The following is a 15966-nucleotide window of genomic DNA, read 5'->3' as shown; positions in this document are numbered from 1 at the left end:
CCCCCAGTCATTTAGCCCCAGTAGTTATGTCCCTGTAGTTATGCCCCCAGTAGTGATAGTGATACAGGATTTGTCGACATACAAGTCTGAGATAGAAAGACAGTTATGTGATACGTCTGTCTATAAACCTTAAGACTCTGATCTCACTGATCTATTTAAGGAACAACTTACTACATATCTAGCTACAGCAGTTTTGGATGGTAAAATTCCTCAGTCTTTGGCATATGCTTTGGTCCCTAAGCATCCCGTTTACACCTTACCTAAGGTGCATAAAAATCTACTTTCACCTCCCGGCAGACCCATCATATCTGTCAGGGGCTCTTTATTCCAAGATTGCGCAGTTTATATTGATTCCTTACTTCAACCATGTATAGTGGACCACATGTTCTACTTATTGGATACTACATCTTTGTTGAATAGGCTCAGTAAGCTACAAATTCCTTCAGGTTGTATATTATGTAGTATCGACATCTCTAGTCTTTACACCAGGGGTGGGGAACCTTTTTTCTACCAAGAGGCATTTAGATATTTATAAAATCCTTCGGGGGCCATACAAAAATGATCAACTTAACAATTAGCCTGCCCCCAGTCAGTTGTTATGACCCCATAGATATACCCACAGTCACTTGTTATACCCCATTAGATATGCCCCTAGTCAATTGTTATGCCCCATTAGGTATGCCCCCAGTCAGTTATGTCCCATTAGATATGCCCCCAGCCAGTTGATATGCCCCATTAGATATGTCCCCAGTCAGTTGTTATGCCCCATTAGATATGCCCCCAGTCAGTTATGCCCCATTAGATATGCCCTCAGTCAGTTGATATGCCCCATTAGATATGCCCCCAGTCAGTTATGCCCCATTAGATATGCCCTCAGTCAGTTGATATGCCCCATTAGATATGCCCCCAGTCAGTTATGCCCCCTAGTAGCGCCGCTTACACACACACACACACACACACACACACGCACATTTAAAAAAAACAAACAACAACACAATACTCACCAGCCCCGCTCTAGTTTCCGGACTGCTGCCCTCTGCCTGGCCGCCCGCTCCTCGGAACTATGGGAGCACCGCACATGTACACTGCCTGAGCTGGAAGCCATAGTTCAGGAGTGAGCTCCTGCCTTCGGCTGCTGCTGAAAAGGAGCCGGGCGCCCGCAGGTAACAAAATCTCAGCGGGCGCCCGGGATCTCCCTCGGTTAGGTGAGCCTGGCCGGGCCTGATCAAGTGGCTTTGCAGGCCTTATATGGCCCGCGGGCCAGAGATTCCCAACCCCTGTTTCTCTTACGTCCTACAGGATGCTGGGGACTCCGTAAGTACCATGGGGATAGACGGGCTCCGCAGGAGACATGGGCACTTTAAGAAAGAACTTTAGGTATGGGTGTGCACTGGCTCCTCCCTCTATGCCCCTCCTCCAGACCTCAGTTTGATACTGTGCCCAGAGGAGATGGGTGCACTGCAGTGAGCTCTCCTGAGCTTCCTGTCAGAAAGTATATTTGTAAGGTTTTTTATTTTCAGGGAGCCTGCTGGCAACAGACTCCCTGCATCGAGGGACTGAGGGGAGAGAAGCAGACCTACTTCTGTGAGTTTCAAGGCTCTGCTTCTTAGGCTACTGGACACCATTAGCTCCAGAGGGAGTCGGAACACAGGTCTCACCCTGGAGTTCGTACCGGAGCCGCGCCGCCGTCCTCCTCACAGAGCCGGAAGACAGAAGCCGGGTGAGTATGAGAAGAAAGAAGACTTCAAAGGCGGCAGAAGACTTCATGATCTTCACTGAGGTAACGCACAGTGGTGAAGCTGTGCGCCATTGCTCCCATACACCTGACACACGGCAGTCACTTTAAGGGTGCAGGGCGCAGGGGCGATGCCCTGGGCAGCAATATAACCTAATTTTCTGGCAAAAGTAGACATATACAGCTAGGCACTGTATATATAAAGAGACCCCGCCAGTTTTTTATATATTTTAGCGGGACAGAATCCCGCCGCTGAGGGGGCGGGGCTTCTTCCTCAGCACTCACCAGCGCCATTTTCTCCACAGTACAGCGCTGAGAGGAAGCTCCCCGGACTCTCCCCTGCTTATCCACAGTGAAAGAGGGTTTTAAAGAAGGGGAGGGTGGGGGGCACATAATTTGGCGCAAAAATAAAGGTTACAGCGCTATCTGGGTAAACATATTGTGTGTTTTTTCCTGGGTCATTAGCGCTGGGTGTGTGCTGGCATACTGTCTCTCTGTCTCTCCAAAGGGCCTTGTGGGGGAACTGTCTTCAGATAAGAGGATTCCCTGAGTGTGTGGTGTGTCGGTACGCGTGTGTCGGCATGTCTGAGGTAGAAGGCTCTCATAGGGAGGAGGTGGAGTAAATGACTGTGGTGTCTCCGTCGGCAACGCCGACACCTGACTGGTTGGATATGTGGAATGTTTTAGTGCTAATGTAAATTTATTGCACGGAGTCTTGGGAATGTACAGGCATCAAACCCTGCCTTTCCCCTATGTCATAGGGACCTCCGGGGTCTCAAAAGCGCCCACTTTCCAAAATAGTAGACACTGACGCTGACACGGATTCTGAATGCAGTGTCGACTACGATGATGCAAAGTTACAGTCAGAATTGGCAAATAGTATGCAATATATGATTATTGTAATAAAAGATGTTTGCATATCACCGAGAAACCCCCTGTCCCCGACACGAGGGTACACATGTATAGGGTAAAGAAACCTGAGGTAACCTTTCCCCCATCTCATGAACGAGTTATTGAAAAGGCTTGGGAATCTCCAGACAAGAAACTGCAGATTCCCAAAAGGATTCTTAGGTTGTATCCTTTCCCAACTAAGGACAGGATACATTGAGAATCTTCCCCAATGGGGGAAAAAAGCATGGACACGCTTATCCAAAAAGGTAAAGCTGCCATCCCAAGATATGGCTACCCTCAGGGATCCTGCTGATCGCAAACAGCAGGCTAGCTTAAAGTCCATTTACACACATTCTAGTACCTTACTCACACCGGCAATAGTGTTGGCTGGAGTTTGTAGCGCTGTAGCAGCGTGTATAGGTACCTTATCGATGGAAATTGATACCCTGGATAACGGTACCGTTTTATTGGCCCTGGGTCATATTAACGATGCTGTCTTATATATGACAGATGCTCAAAGAGACATTGGCCTACTGGGTTCTAGAATCAATGCTATGTCGATTTCTGCTAGACGAGTCCTATGGACCCGGCAATGGACAGGTGATGCCGACTCAAAGAGGCATATGGAGGTTTTACCTTACAAGGGTGAGGAATTGTTTGGGGAAGGTCTCTTGGACCTGGTCTCCACAGCTATAGCTGGTAAATCAAATTTTCTGCCTAATATTCCCTCACAGCTTAGAAAGCATCACATTATCAAATGCAGTCCTTTCGATCACAAGGAAACAAGAAAGTACGAGGCGTGTCCTTTCTTGCCAGAGGTAGGGGCAGAGGAAAAAAGCTGCACAACACAGCTAGTTCCCAGGGACAAAAGTCCTCCCCGGCCTCTACAAAATCCACCGCATGACGCTGGAGCTCCGCTAAAGGAGTCCGCCCTAGTGGGGGCACGTCTTCAAGTTTTCAGCAACATCTGGGTTCACTCACAGGTGGATACCTGGGCAATAGAATTTGTTTCTCAGGGTTACAAGCTGGAATTCAAAGAGGTGCCTCCTCGCCGGTTTTTCAAATCGGCTCTACATGCTTCTCCACCCGGAAAGGGAGATAGTGTTAAATGCATTTCACAAATTGTATCTTCAACAGGTGGTGGTCAAGGTTCCCCTGCTCAACAAGGGAGGGGATATTACTCAACCCTGTTTGTAGTCCCAAAACCGGACGGTTCGGTCAGACCCATTTTAAAATTTAAAATCCCTGAACCTATACTTGAAAAGGTTCAATTTCAAGATGGAATCGGTAAGAGCGGTCATCGCCAGCCTGGAAGGCGGGGTTTTTTATCGTATCTCTGGACATAAAGGATGCATACCTTCATGTTCCCATTTATCCACCTCATCAGGCGTACCTGAGATTTGCGGTACAGGATTGTCATTACCAATTTCAGACGTTGCCGTTTGGGCTTTCCACGGCCCCGAAGATTTTCACCAAGGTAATGGCGGAAATGATGATGCTCCTGCGCAAGCAAGGTGTCACTATTATCCCATACTTGGACGATCTCCTCATAAGAGCGAGATCAAGAGAGCAGTGCTGAACAGCGTCTCTCTTTCACTGAAGTTGTTACAACAACACGACTGGATTCTCAATATCCCGAGCCAAAACAGGTGTCAGTGCATCACTGTACTCGAGTCCTGGGTAAGATGGTGGCATCATACGAAGCCATTCCCTTCGGCAGGTTCCATGCAAGGACTTTCCAATGGGACCTACTGGACAAGTAGTCCGGGTCACATCTACAAATTCATCAGTTGATCACCCTGTCCCCCAGAGCCAGGGTATCTCTCCTGTGGTGGCTGTAGAGTGCTCACCTTCTAGAAGGCAGCAGGTTCGGCATTCATGACTGGATCCTGGTGACCACAGACGCAAGCCTCCGAGGTTGGGGAGCAGTCACACAGGGAAGAAACTTCCAAGGTCTTTGGTCAAGTCAAGAGACTTGTCTTCACATCAATATCCTGGAACTGAGGGCCATATACAACGCCCTACATCAAGCGGAGACCTTACTTGGCGACCAACCAGTTCTGAACCAGTCAGACAACATCACAGCAGTGGCTCATGTAAACCGCCAAGGCGGCACAAGGAGCAGAGTGGTAATGGCGGAAGCCACCAGGATTCTTCGCTGGGTGGAAAATCATGTAAGCGCACTGTCAGCAGTGTTCATTCCGGGAGTGGACAACTGGGAAGCAGACTTCCTCAGCAGGCACGACCTGCATCCAGGAGAGTGGGGACTTCATTAGGAAGTGTTCGCACAGATTGCAAGTCAGTGGGGACTGCCCCAGATAGACATGATGGCGTTCCGCCTCAACAAAAAGCTACTGAGGTATTGCGCCAGGTCAAGAGACCCTCAGGCGGTAGCTGTGGACACCCTGGTGACACCGTGGGTGTTCCAGTCGGTTTATGTGTTTCCTCCTCTTCTTCTCATCCCAAAGGTGTTGAGAATAATAAGAAAAAGAGGAGTACAGACAATTCTCATTGTTCCAGATTGTCCGCGAAGGGCCTGGTATCTGGATCTGCAGGAGATGCTCACAGAAGATCCGTGACCTCTTCCTCTAAGGCAGGACCTGTTGCAACAGGGGCCCTGTCTGTTCCAAGACTTACCGCGGCTGCGTTTGACGGCATGGCGGTTGAACGCCGGATCCTAGAGGAAAAGGGCATTCCGGATATGGTCATTCCTACTCTGATAAAGGCTAGGAAGGACGTGACAGCTAAACATTATCACCGTATATGGCGAAAGTATGTTTCTTGGAGTGAGGCCAGGAATGCTCCTACGGAAGAATTCCATCTGGGCCGTTTCCTTCACTTCCTTCAAACGAGTGAATTTGGGCCTAAAATTAGGCTCCATTAAGGTTCAGATTTCGGCCTTATCCATTTTCTTTCAGAAAGAATTAGCTTCTCTCCCAGAAGTACAGACTTTTGTGAAGGGAGATCTGCATATTCAGCCTCATTTTGTACCTCCGGTGGCGCCTTGGGACCTTAATGTGGTGTTCAGTTTCCTTAAGTCGAACTGGTTTGAACCACTTAAAACGGTCGAGTTAAAATATCTTACTTGGAAAGTGGTCATGTTGTTAGCCTTGGCTACGGCTAGGCGAGTGTCGGAATTTGCGGCTTTGTCTCATAAAAGCCCCTATCTGGTTTTCCATATGGATAGAGCGGAATTGCGGACCCGTCCTCAATTTTTGCCTAAGGTGGTGTCATCTTTTCATATGAACCAACCTATTGTGGTGCCTGTGGCTACGCGAGACTTGGAGGATTCCGAGTCCCTTGATGTGGTCAGGGTTTGAAAATTTACGTGGCCAGAACGGCTAGAGTCAGAAAAACAGAAGCACTGTTTGTCCTGTATGCATCCAACAAGGTTGGCGCTCCTGCTTCAATGCAGACAATTGCTTGCTGGATCTGTAACACGATTCAGCAGGCTCATTCTACGAATGGATTGCCATTACCAAAATCGGTCAAGGCCCATTCCACTATGAAGGTGGGACCTTCTTGGGCGGCTGCCCGAGGGGTCTTGGCACTACAGCTGTGCCGAGCTGCTACTTGGTCGGGTTCAAACTAGAGATGAGCGGGTTCGGTTTTACTCGGTTTTACTCGGTTCTCAAAACGGCATCTAATTGGCTCACGGATGTCACGTGTTTTGGATAGCCAATAAGGGTCGGTTTTGAGAACCGAGTAAAACCGAGTAAAACCGAATCCGCTCATCTCTAGTTCAAACACCTTTGAAAAATTCTATAAGTTTGATACCCTGGCTGAGGAGGACATTCTGTTTGCTCAATCGGTGCTGCAGAGTCATCCGCACTCTCCCGCCCGTTTGAGAGCTTTGGTATAATCCCCATGGTCCTTACGGAGTCCCCAGCTTCCTCTAGGACGTAAGAGAAAATAAGATTTTAAACCTATCAGTAAATCTTTTTCTCGTAGTCCGTTGAGGATGCTGGGCGCCCGTCTCAAGTGCGGACTACTTCTGCAAGACTTGTATATAGTTTTGCTTACTAAAGGGTTATGTTATAGTTTCATCGGTCTCGGACTGATGCTTTGTTGTTTTCATACTGTTAACTGGTTAGTATATCACAGGTTATACGGTGTGAATGGTGTGGGCTGGTATGAATCTTGCCCTTGGATTAACAAAAATCCTTTCCTCGTACTGTCCATCTTCTCTGGGCACAGTTTCTCTAACTGAGGTCTGGAGGAGGGGCATAGAGGGAGGAGCCAGTGCACACCCATACCTAAAGTTCTTTCTCAAAGTGCCCATGTCTCCTGCGGAGCCCGTATATCCCCATGGTCCTTACGGAGTCCCCAGCATCCTCTACGGACTACGAGAAAAAGATTTACTGGTAGGTTTAAAATCTTATTTTTACACGGTCATCCCAAATGATGCCGGTATTAGTGCAGTTTGCAAATTGATACAAACACATCCAGCATATAAAGGTCCTGATGCTGAATTAATAGGCTCATTTTGACTAAAAATTATTTTATTTTTGATGGTAGATTTTTTCTGCAAGTGTCCGGCGTAGCGATGGGGTCGAATGTGGTCCCATCCTACGCTAATGCGTACATGTTTGAAATGGAGCATGATATCTTCCATTCTAACCCTGCTATTTCTAAGAACATTGGGGCAGATGTATTAACCTGGAGAAGGCATAAGGAAGTGATGAACAAGTGATGAGTGCACCAGCCAATCAGCTCCTAACTGTTAATTTACATATTGGACCTGATTGGCTGGTGCGTGTATCACTTTGGACTTAATACTGGTTTATCACTTCCTTAAGCCGTCTCCAGGTTAATACATCTACCCCATTGCACATTATAGCCGCTATATAGACGATCTTCTTATCATATGGACTGTCTCCAGGGTAGAATTTGAAACATTTATGACCATACATAATGAATCCACCAGTCCCATTACATTTACCTATAGTACTATTGATGAGACCAGTGTACATTTTCTGGATGTCCAGATTACAATACAGGGCAATGAATTGGTGACTTCATTATACCAGAAACCTAGTGACAGGAATTCCATTCTCCATGCGGAGAGTTTTCATCCTAAATCACTTAAATATGGTCTCCCTTTTTCTCAGTTTATTTGTGCTTGCCGCATATGTAGCAATGTCTTACAAAGGGGTTACAAATTATGCCATTTAAATAAAGCTAAAGAGAGGGCATTGCACATTCTAAATTATTGCAAACTAAAAAGAAGGGACCCGTGTGCTCTGTTGTGCCTTGGGTTAATCACTTTAACCCCTCTAGTGGCACCATCAGTCAGATTAGCAAAAAACTGTGGCCCATAGTCCAGTCTGATGGAGCTTTAAACCTTTCCCAGACTAGAGTTATGAATTGTTATACCCGTGGCCGTAACATTAGAGACATTGTTGTGTGTACTGACGTCACTGGCATTCAGCAGCCGCAGACTACCAAAGGTTTTCTTAACTGCAAAAATGGTTGCTTTCGCTGTCTGGATTGCGCTACCTGTACCTCTCTTGTTGTGGGCGACAGTTTTTGCCATCCATGTAGCGGTAAGAAGTTCTATATTAAACATTGCGTGTCATCTACTACACGCTATATTGTGTATCTTATTACATTTCCCTGCGGACTCAGTTATATAGGGAAATTGGAAAGCACTTTGCGAGTACGTATGTGTTAGGGTCTCCTGCCCTGTGCTGCCACGTCGTCATGGCAACCGGGAGACAAGTGCTAGCGGAGTGGCCTGAGCGCAGCTGATACTCCGGTTCGGGTCTTTTGCTGTGCAGTGGTTACAGGCTTTGTGCACGGCAGGGGATCCGGTGCTGGTTTTTGTGCTCACAGTCTGTGAGATCTGAGTGGGGCGTGAACAGCACCTGCTATATAAGGCCTCTTCTCAGGTTAAGCAGATGCTGCTGAATCTTTGTTGGTTAGTCAGTTCCTGAAAGTTAGCCAGTACTGTGTAGCTTTGTATTTGTTTGTTGCTTACTGCAAATAGGCCTTGGGATTTGGTACTACACTCTGCCAATCCAGACCTAGCAGTAAGACTGGAGTCAGTCGTTTAACTTGCTGGGGTTCTTTTGCTACTCTGTGAACTTAGCAAGTTTGCGGCTGTATTCTCAGACTTGCCTGCCAAAATCCTTTCTCACTGTGCAAGGTGTTCTGGTGTCAGTTTAGTGGCAGTAAGCTGAACCAGTGCACTGCAAGTGAGGACAAGGATTGTGGAGACTCTCCTTGTGTCTATTATTCCATCTCTGACCAAGGAGTTTACTGCCACACCCGTTGGTAACCCTTTAGGGTTTTGCTGTTGCCCTTAGCAACAGCATTTCGGGTTCTCTACGTATTAAAACACAACATCTTGCTTCTTTCCATCTGAGCACTCCTAATACTAGGGAGACACCCAGTTTCTTAGCCTCTGGGCTTCTCTGTTCACTTTGTGTTTATTTTGTTACCCTATCACCTTCTGTGTACTTAATGTCATATTCCCCAGTCTGTCTGTGAGTTCATTTGTTTTGCATCCCTCTCTGTTCAGACACCAGTACATTCCTGCAGGCACTGGTGTGCATAACATATTCAGCAGCCCAATACTCCTGTTGAAATTTTGTGGGAATATGGAGCATACCCCTCAAAATACTTTGCAACAGGTGGTCGATCAGGTGCAGGTCTTGACTCGACAATTTAATGATTTGTCCATTAAAATGCACACCTCCCAGGCCGCTGGCGGAGCTCCCGCAGCAGCAGCACCTTCAGTGGTTAAGGAGCGGAAAGTAAATCTCCCGGATCGTTTTTCTGGAGATCGCTCGCAGTTCTTTTGTTTCAAGGAGAGCTGCAAGCTATATTTCCAGCTTAGGCCTCAGTCTTCTGGGTCAGAGATTCAGCGGGTGGGCATAGTGATTTCCTTGCTACAAGGAGACCCACAGGTCTGGGCATATGGGTTGCAGCCTGACTGCCCGTCGCTTAAAAGTGTTGATGCTTTTTTTACGGCACTGGGCATGTTGTATGATGACCCTGACAAGACGGCCTCAGCCGAGGCTCAGATTTCGATCCTTAAGCAAGGGCGAAGGCCAGTTGAGGTTTACTGTACGGAGTTTCGGAGGTTGGCCCATGATACCCAGTGGAATGACCCAGCCCTGAGACACCAGTACCGAAGAGGTCTTTCTAACCAGATAAAAGACCAACTGGTACAATATCCCTTGCCTGATAGCTTGGATCAGCTCATGCAGTTATCCATCCGGGTAGATAGACGGCTGCGAGAGCGTAGGCTTGAAAGGGAGACCGAGGTTTCCTTCTTTCCCAAGGGAACCTCAGACTCTGAGGAATTTTCCGAGGAGCCTATGCAGATTGGGGCTACCCGCCTCTCCTCGCGTGAGAAGACGCGGAGGAGACAGCACGGGTTGTGTTTGTACTGTGGGAATAAAGGTCATGTGGTAGTATCATGCCCAGAAAAGCCAGAAAACTTCAGGGCCTGAGGGTGATGGGAAATATCCTGTCAGGCCAGAAGTCAGAATTTCCCAAGAAGACTTTTATCATTCCGGTGACCTTGAAGATCCTCGGTCAAACTGTCAAGACTGAGGCCTTTGTGGACAGTGGGGCCGACGGGGTTTTTATGGACCGCCAATTCGCCCTGAAACACTCTGTTCCCTTAGTACCCTTGGCATCGGAAATTGAGATCTGTGGGTTAAACGGGGAACCATTATCCCAGGGTAAAATTACCTCTTGCACTAGCCAGATTTCTTTGTTTATTGGAGCCACACACTCTGAAAAATTGTCCTTTTATGTGACTGTCTGTACTTTTGCCCCATTGGTGTTGGGGTTACCCTGGTTAAGGGCCCACAATCCTCAATTTGACTGGGTCTCTGGGGAGAATCTTAGTTGGGGTACTGATTGTTTCAGGAGTTGCTTGAGCCTTCCAGTCAGGCTTTCGCAGCTAAATTTGCCAGGATTGCCAGGATGTTATGCAGATTTTGCGGACGTGTTCTCCAAAAAAGTTGCAGAGGTACTACCTCCCCATCACCCCTATGACTGTGCCATTGATTTGTTGCCGAATGCTAAGCTTCCCAAGAGCAGGTTGTACTCCCTGTCACGTCCTGAGACTCAGGCTATGGCAGAGTACATTCAGGAGAACTTGGCTAAGGGATTTATCAGACCTTCACAGTCTCCAGTTGGGTCGGGGTTCTTCTTCGTGGGTAAAAAGGACGGTTCGTTGCGACCCTGCATCGACTTCAGGGAATTGAACCGTATCACGATTAAAAACTCATACCCACTGCCTCTCATTTCGGTCTTCTTTGACCAGCTTCGTACTGCCACCATTTTTTCTAAGATTGACCAACGCGGTGCGTACAATTTAATCCGAATAAGAGAGGGGGATGAATGGAAGACTGCCTTTAATACCCACTCAGGGCATTATGAATATTTGGTGATGCCTTTTGGGCTCTGTAATGCCCCGGCAGTCTTCCAGGATTTCATGAACGATGTGCTCAGGGAATATTTGGATAGATTCTTAGTTGTATACTTAGATGACATCCTAATCTTCTCCCATTCCCTGGAGGAACATCGGAAGCATGTACGCTTAGTCCTCCAGAAACTCAGAGACCACCGGCTTGGCGCGAAGCTGGAGAAGTGCGAATTTGAAGTTCAGCAAATCGCATTTCTAGGATATATTATCTCCCCAGAAGGTTTCCAAATGGAGGGTTCCAAGGTACAGGCAGTCCTGGATTGGGTGCAGCCCACTAGTTTGAAGGCGCTTCAGCGTTTCCTGGGCTTTGCGAATTTTTATAGACGATTTATCACTGGATTTTCGTCTATAGTGGCGCCCTTGGTGGCACTCACTAAGAAAGGGGCGGATGTTGCTCACTGGTCTTGTGAGGCCAAAGCGGCTTTTGCCCGTCTCAAAACGGCATTTGTCTCGGCCAAGGTGCTGCGACACCCAGATCCAGAGCGTCCTTTTGTGGTGGAGGTGGATGCCTCTGAGATGGGTATTGGGGCAGTGCTCTCTCAGATGGGAGTGTCTGATAATCGCCTTCATCCCTGTGCTTACTTTTCCCGTAAATTTTCGCCTGCCGAGATGAATTATGACGTGGGTAACCGGGAATTGTTGGCTATTAAGGATGCACTCGAGGAGTGGCTTGAGGGGGCTAAGTTTGTGGTCTCAATTCTCACTGACCATAAGAATTTGGCATATTTAGAGTCAGCGAAGCGTCTCAATGCCAGGCAGGCACAATGGGCTTTGTTTTTTGCTCGCTTTAATTTTTTGATAACATATCGCCCTGGGTCAAAAAACATCAAGGCTGATGCGCTCTCGCGGAGTTTTGCTCCAATCCAGGAGACCACCGAGGAGCCATTGCCCATTGTGTCCCCATCATGTATTAAAGTGGGCACTACCCAGGACCTCTTGTCATTAGTCCTTAGAGCACAGGAGCAGGCTCCTCCAGACCTTCCGGTAGGTCTTTTGTTTGTGCCTCCTAGGTTAAGACAGCGAGTGTTCCTGGAATTCCATGCCAAGAAGTCGGCAGGTCACCCTGGTATTGCCAGAACTCAGGAGTTGCTATCTAGGGCGGTGTGGTGGCCCTCGGTGGCTAAGGATGTGGATCAGTGGGTTCGGGCATGTGACATCTGTGCCCGAAATAAGACTCCTAGAGGGGTTCCTGTTGGCCCATTACATCCACTCTCTATTCCATCTAAGCCATGGACCCACATTTCAATGGATTTTGTGGTGGACTTGCCCAAATCCTCGGGGATGACAGCCATCTGGGTTGTCGTTGACAGGTTTTCGAAGATGGCGCACTTCGTTCCACTGGTTGGGCTGCCATCGGCCAGACGCCTGTCTGAATTATTTATGCTGCATGTTGTGCGCCTCCACGGGTTGCCACTTGATGTGGTCTCTGACCGCGGATCCCAGTTTGTGGCCAAATTCTGGAGGGCATTTTGTTCCGATCTCCAGATTTCTGTCAGCTTGTCGTCAGGCTACCATCCGCAGTCTAATGGGCAGACTGAAAGGGTGAACCAGTCCTTGGAGCAGTTCCTCAGGTGTTATGTCTCCAAGTGTCAGACTGACTGGGTTGCTCATCTGTCCATGGCGGAGTTTGCCTATAACAACGCGGCTCACTCTGCTACAGGGATCTCTCCCTTCCTTTGTGTGTATGGGCATCATCCTAAGGCCAATTCTTTTGACCCCCTGGACTCCACGCCTGGTGGTTCCTCTGTGGTTTCGGTCCTTAGGGGTATTTGGAGGAAAGTGAAGAAAGCCCTTGTGTCTGTGTCATTAGTGACCAAAAGGGTTTTTGATAAGCGGAAAAGACCCTGCAGCTTCAAATTAGGAGACTTCGTCTGGTTGTCTACCAAGAATTTAAAGTTGAGACAGCCATCTCATAAGTTAGGCCCCCGGTTCATCGGCCCTTATAAGATCACTAGGGTTATCAATCCGGTGGCATTTCAGTTAGATCTGCCCCGTTCTTTGGGTATCAATAAAACATTTCATTGTTCCCTTTTAAAACGGGCGATTAGTAATCCTTCTTCCAGTGGAAGACCTTCTCCTCTTCTGATATGTGGCCAGAGGGAGTTTGTTGTTGAAAGGATTCTTGACTCCAAGATGGTTCGGGGTCGGCTGTCATTTTTGGTGCACTGGAAGGGGTATGGCCCGGAGGAGCGGTCGTGGGTGCGCAGTTGTGATCTCCATGCCCCCAGACTGATACGCTCTTTCTTCTCGCAGTTCCCTGATAAACCCGGTGGTAGGGGTTCTTTGACCCCTCGTCAGAGGGGGGGTACTGTTAGGGTCTCCTGCCCTGTGCTGCCACGTCGTCAAGGCAACCGGGAGACAAGTGCTAGCGGAGTGGCCTGAGCGCAGCTGATACTCCGGTTCGGGTCTTTTGCTGTGCAGTGGTTACAGGCTTTGTGCACGGCAGGGGATCCGGTGCTGGTTTTTGTGCTCACAGTCTGTGAGGTCTGAGTGGGGCGTGGACAGCACCTGCTATATAAGGCCTCTTCTCAGGTTAAGCAGATGCTGCTGAATCTTTGTTGGTTAGTCAGTTCCTGAAAGTTAGCCAGTACTGTGTAGCTTTGTATTTGTTTGTTGCTTACTGCAAATAGGCCTTGGGATTTGGTACTACACTCTGCCAATCCAGACCTAGCAGTAAGACTGGAGTCAGTCGTTTAACTTGCTGGGGTTCTTTTGCTACTCTGTGAACTTAGCAAGTTTGCGGCTGTATTCTCAGACTTGCCTGCCAAAATCCTTTCTCACTGTGCAAGGTGTTCTGGTGTCAGTTTAGTGGCAGTAAGCTGAACCAGTGCACTGCAAGTGAGGACAAGGATTGTGGAGACTCTCCTTGTGTCTATTATTCCATCTCTGACCAAGGAGTTTACTGCCACACCCGTTGGTAACCCTTTAGGGTTTTGCTGTTGCCCTTAGCAACAGCATTTCGGGTTCTCTACGTATTAAAACACAACATCTTGCTTCTTTCCATCTGAGCACTCCTAATACTAGGGAGACACCCAGTTTCTTAGCCTCTGGGCTTCTCTGTTCACTTTGTGTTTATTTTGTTACCCTATCACCTGCTGTGTACGTAATGTCATATTCCCCAGTCTGTCTGTGAGTTCATTTGTTTTGCATCCCTCTCCGTTCAGACACCAGTACATTCCTGCAGGCACTGGTGTGCATAACAGTATGGCCACTAGTGATGTGCACCGGAAATTTTTCGAGTTTTGGTTTTGGATTCGGTTCCGCAGCCATGTTTTGGTTTCGGACGCGTTTTGGCAAAACCTCCCTGAAATTTTTTTGCTTGATTCGGGTGTGTTTTGGATTCGGGTATTTTTTTTACAAAAAAAACTCAAAAACAGCTTAAATCATATAATTTGGGGGTCATTTTGATCCCATAGTATTATTAACCTCAATAACCATAATTTCCACTCATTTCCAGTCTATTCTGAACACCTCACACCTCACAATATTATTTTTAGTCCTAAAATTTGCACAGAGGTCGCTGGATGGCTAAGCTAAGCGACACAAGTGGCCGACACAAACACCTGGCCCATGTAGGAGTGTCACTGCAGTGTCAGACAGGATGGCAGATTTAAAAAAATAGTCCCCAAACAGCACATGATGCAAAGAAAAAAAGAGGCGCAATGAGGTAGCTGTGTGACTAAGCTAAGCGACACAAGTGGCCAACACAAACACCTGACCCATCTAGGAGTGTCACTGCAGTTTTATAGTGAGAGGATGAGTGCTTCCATCCTCATGTGAATCTGAACCACTAGCCATAAACATAGGCCAGGGCCTCAGCCGTTCCTTGCCACTCTGTGTCGTAAATGGCATATTGGCAAGTTTACGATTCTCATCAGACGCTTTTAATTTTGATTTTTGGGTCATTTTACTGAACTTTTATAGTATACTTGACGACACAGAGGTAGAGCAGTGGACTACTGTACCGTACTGCTAGATATATACTGGTGGTCAGCAAAATTCTGCACTGCCCTCCTACTATATAATGCGCACAACTAAAATGCAGCACAGGTATGGATGCATAGTATACTTGACGACACAGAGGTAGAGCAGTGGACTACTGTACCGTACTACTATATATATATACTGGTGGTCAGCAAAATTCTGCACTGTCCTCCTACTATATACTACAATGCAGCACAGATATGGAGCGTTTTTCAGGCAGAGAACGTAGATATTTGCAGCACACTGAGCACAGATATTTGCAGCACACTGAGCACAGATATTTGCAGCACACTGAGCACAGATATTTACAGCACACCTAACACAGAAACTGAGAGAACGCTGCACGTCCTCTCGCTATCATCTCCAATGCACGAGTGAAAATGGCGACACATGGCTCCTTATATAGAATACGAATCTCGCGAGAATCCGACAGCGGGATGATGATATTCGGACACGCTCGGGTTAACCGAGCAAGGCGGGAGAATCCGAGGCTGCCTTGGACCCGTGTAAAATGGGTGAAGTTCGGGGGGGGGGGGGGGGGGGGTTCGGATCCCGAGGAACCGTACCCGCTCATCATTATAGGCCACACATAGGTATGCAATACGACAAGCTATTTCTACCAATCATAGCGACTAACCGGTGGCCCATCATTATATGTGGGCGGGTCACATTCTGCACATTCTGGCTACGTTACGGTATATGATCATCGACCATAAACCTGGTAATTTAAGGAGGGGTGACCGTGCTTCTAAATTATTGAAGTGTGAGGCTCGGTGGATTCACCGCCTACAAACCCTGTCACCGAGGGGTTTGAATTAATATTCTGGCATATCTGCATGTATTTGAACTGTATACTTTATTATGTTACTTCTTGAGGTGCTACTTTGTCTTATAATTTGTAGCGTAATAT

At 47.7% G+C, this 15966-nt stretch overlaps 1 protein-coding gene across 9 annotated transcripts in view; it reads left to right on the top strand.

Annotated features, from left to right (window-relative positions):
- Positions 1 to 15966, top strand: part of LOC134945649 (uncharacterized) — a 77559-nt gene that overhangs the window by 31204 nt on the left and 30389 nt on the right. The window lies entirely within an intron of this gene.

The sequence above is a fragment of the Pseudophryne corroboree genome, chromosome 7, assembly GCF_028390025.1.
Source record: "Pseudophryne corroboree isolate aPseCor3 chromosome 7, aPseCor3.hap2, whole genome shotgun sequence".
Classification (NCBI taxonomy): Eukaryota; Metazoa; Chordata; class Amphibia; order Anura; family Myobatrachidae; genus Pseudophryne; species Pseudophryne corroboree.
Note: the sequence above shows the minus strand (reverse complement) of the source record. Positions and strands in the feature narration are given on the sequence as shown.